Genomic DNA, 4,026 nt, shown 5'->3' on the forward strand with positions numbered 1-4,026 from the left:
TACTGTCCTTCTCTGATCATCCTTCAGCACTTAAGTTCTGATATCTAACTTCTGATAATTATCTCCTGATAATATAAGTACTGATATCCTTAAGTCCTGACTTCCAGTATAAGTACTGATCAACAGTTAAGTACTGATTTGTCCTGTTAAGTAAGATCTGAAATCTAAACATAAATAATATTAGCCATGACATTATCAAATATATCTAACATAATTTTTTAAGGGGGTTCTAAAATTATCGATGTATTATGAAAGTAAAGTAAGAACAGATGAATCAAATAACAGTTTATATTGATCTTTAATAAAATGTTACAAAACTCTCTCAAGAATAATATTCTTAAGTGTTTCTAGGTTATACAAATACTCGAGTTGTGTACCACACATTGTGATAACCTATTCTATGCTTATATACTACACAACTATAAATCAGTCCTCTATCAATTACAAGATGTGTTACAATATATATCTAACACTTTACATATCTAAATCAACTACGATCCTATAAATCAGCACCTTCTGATTTATCTCGCAGTCTTGACTTATCATCCAAGTCATTCTCAGCGGATAGCTGTTGAGTGTCATTTATGACACTTTATAATGCTCCGTAAAGCTTTGGATTAATGTCTTGTACTCAAGTTGTTAGTGTTTTAACGTGTTTTTGTAGTGTTTTTGCATTTCAGGCATTTATCAAGAATACAGGTGAATTAGCATTGTTTGGATGCTAATATGGTGTTAAAATGGTGTCTAGAATAAAAGCTCGTGAAAAGACCAGCTCAAATAAACAAGAAAAGAAAGAAGTCAGAAATTTTTCGAGAGAGACGGCGCGCCCGCGCTATAGTAGCGCGCGGCCGCGCTCTTTATAGCGCGCGGCCGCGCCCAAAGAGCAGAATGTTAGCGCGCCCGCGCTGGTCAAGCGCGCGGTCACGCTAAGTCGGGAAAATAAAATCCTGTTTCTTCTGGAATTTTGATCAGTTGGACTTCTACTCTGCATGGGCTGCTATATATACATAACTTATGCTCGTTTTTAAAAGAGGATGTACCAGAGCTTAAGGAGAAGGCGTAAAAGACCGTAGTGCATAATTCAACCAGGGCGAAGAAGATCTAGTTTATTCTTGTGATTCTTTGTTTAAGTTGTAACTTTGGATGCTAGTTTTCTTATTTGTAAACCTATACTCTTGTTTCGTACGTGGTTTTATTTAATTATAAAGACTACGTTTATTATACCATGCTTTCATCGGTACCCACGTTGATGATGAGTCCGATTATGGGCTAATCGTTATCGTGGGGTTCTAACGAATTATTTATGGATTTCTTTAGTTAATTCATTTCGATGCCTTAGTGTGTGGTGATTGTATGATAACCTAGTATTGGTTGTGCGTATTCATCTTATGAGCGTCGCGAACTTATAAGATAGTGTGTTAATCTTTAATGAAGCGAAAGTGAATTTAAGGGTTTAGAACTTGCCATGCTAGCATAGGTTCATGTAATTGTTATGCATGATTCGTAGGTAATTTTAACCATCTTACTTTCCCTATGTAATCACGATAGATAACTTGTGCATTAAACCGTTACATTGTCAAATTTTATAGACATATAGGGTCTCAATATAATTGGTGTCTATCCAGCTTCTATCTCTTTTGTGGATGTCGGGTAGCATGGTATTCGTGCAACGAAAGTTAGCGTTTATCAGTTTCGTGTTATCTGATTAGTTTTATCACCATCACATACTAAGTTTAAGAATGAAAAGTCTATTGAATGAAGTATATAATGAAGTTAGAATCCCATGTTTGTATCATATATTATTCAACTCTCTTTAATCTCTTAGTTGTATTTTTAGTATAATTCTTAGTTAATCTTAGTATAACAACCATAATTTGTTATTTGTCTTAGCATTGGATAATAACCATGCTAGTGTTGCATAAATACATTGATTGAAATTAACCTAAACCAATCCCCGTGGGAACGAACTAGAATTTATTCTGTATTACTTGCGATCACGTATACTTGCGTGAATATTAGCGCGTGTTTCAGCCCTAACAAGTTTTTGGCGCCGCTACGGGGAAATCGGTGTTAATTTTTAGTTTATGTGTTTGTCATCATTGGTCGTTAAAGTTCAGTGACTCAGACATTGTTACTTACTTAATTCCTTATCGTGTTTCAGGTACTCTAGCGAGCGTGTATGCATACGCGTTCTCGGTCTGGTAAGAGAATACTGGGTCGAGCTGAGGAAGAAGTTGTTGTCGAGGAGAAAGTTGAAGAAGAGATCTTAGTTGAGAAAGAAGAAGAAGTTCTTATTGCAATGGAAGAACCAGAAGCGAATCCAAAGGCTTTGATGGACTACTCTCAACCGAAGATCAATGGTATTCAGTCTAGCATTGTTCGACCAACCATCTCGGCTAATACCTTTGAGATCAAGTCGAGCACGATTCACATGATACAGAACTCAGTTCAGTTTGGGGGTTCTCTGACAGAAGACCCCAACATGCACATCAGAGATTTCATCGAGATCTGCGACACTTTCAAGTTCAATGGAGTTTCCGAAGATGCTATTAAGTTGAGGTTTTTACCATTCTCTCTTCGGGATAAAGCTAAGTATTGGTTACATTCTCTACCACCAGGGTCTATCACCAAATGGGAGGATCTTGCGTAAAAGTTCTTAAGTAAATTATTTCCTATGGCGAAGACTGTTGCAATCATAAATGCACTTACTCAATTTGCTCAGCAATCTGGAGAATCTTTATGTGAGGCTTGGGATCGTTATAAGGAGATGCTTAGGAAGTGTTCTCATCATGGGATGCCTGACTGGATGATCATTAATTGTTTCTATAATGGTTTGGGTGTTACTTCTAGACCCATACTTGATCCAACATCAGGAGGAGGCTTGTGGGCTAAAAGCTATGATGAAGCTTATGAATTGATTGAACTGATGGCTGCTAATGAATACCAGAATCCTACACAGAGACTATCTCAGGGCAAGGTAGCAGGAATTCTGGAGTTCGATGCAGCTACTGTTATAGCTTCTCAACTTAAGGCTTTGACGATAAAGGTGGATTTTCTGTTTAATTATGGAGTTAATCAGATCACTAGTGTCTGTGAGCTTTGTGTCGGTGCCCATGATACTGATCAAGTGCCATTTCTAATGAATCAGCTCAGTTCGTGAGCAACTTTCAGAGGTCACAGCAACCTGTACCATCCACCTATCATCTCAACAACCGCAATCATCCTAACTTTAGCTGGAGCAACACTCAGAATGTGGTTCAGCAGCCTTATCAGCAGTAACCAGCAAAGCAGTACAACCCTCCTGGTTTTTAGCAACCACAATATGCACCAAGGCAGCAAATCCAACTGCAACAGTCTAATGAAAAATCTGAATTACAGGAGTTGAGGCTCATGTGGAAGAGCCAAGCGGTTTCTATCAAGACCTTGGAAAATCAAATTGGACAAATTGCCAATGCCTTGCTAAATCGTCAACCTGGTACACTTCCTAGTGACACCGAAGTACCAAGAAAGAGGGAAGCTAAGAAACAGGTAAAGGCAATTATATTAAGGTCCGGGAAGGTTGCAAACCCCGAACACTCTCAAGTTTCGGATGAAGAAGCTGTAGCTGAGGAAGAAGTGCAGAAGGAAGCTGAAGTGGAACCAAGGAAGACTACTGTTGAACACACTCCTCCTGAGGGTAATACAGGGGAGAAACAGATCTATCCTCCACCTCCCTTTCCTAAGAGGCTGCAGGAGAAAAAGCTGGATAAGCAGTTTGAGAAGTTTCTGGAGGTGTTCAAGAAACTTCATATCAACATACCTTTTGCTGAAGCTCTTGAACAAATGCCTAGTTATGTAAAGTTTATGAAAGGTATACTTTCTCAGAAAGTGAAGCTTGATGACTTGGAGACAATTGCTCTCACGGAGGAATGCAGTGATGTACTGCAATAGAAGTTGCCTTCGAAGCTTAAAGATCCTGGAAGCTTCACTATTCCTTGCACCATTGGAAAAGTGTCGTTTGACAAATGCTTATGTGACTTGGGAGCT

At 38.5% G+C, this 4,026-nt stretch overlaps 1 non-coding gene across 1 annotated transcript; it reads right to left on the reverse strand.

Annotated features, from left to right (window-relative positions):
• Positions 1-2,689: 2,689 nt before the first annotated feature.
• Positions 2,690-2,796, reverse strand: LOC141704845 (small nucleolar RNA R71). The gene has a single exon (XR_012568094.1). It is a non-coding gene; the product is annotated as a small nucleolar RNA R71 (small nucleolar RNA).
• Positions 2,797-4,026: the final 1,230 nt, after the last annotated feature.

The sequence above is a fragment of the Apium graveolens genome, unplaced genomic scaffold (genome assembly GCF_009905375.1).
Source record: "Apium graveolens cultivar Ventura unplaced genomic scaffold, ASM990537v1 ctg8297, whole genome shotgun sequence".
NCBI lineage: Eukaryota > Viridiplantae > Streptophyta > Magnoliopsida > Apiales > Apiaceae > Apium > Apium graveolens.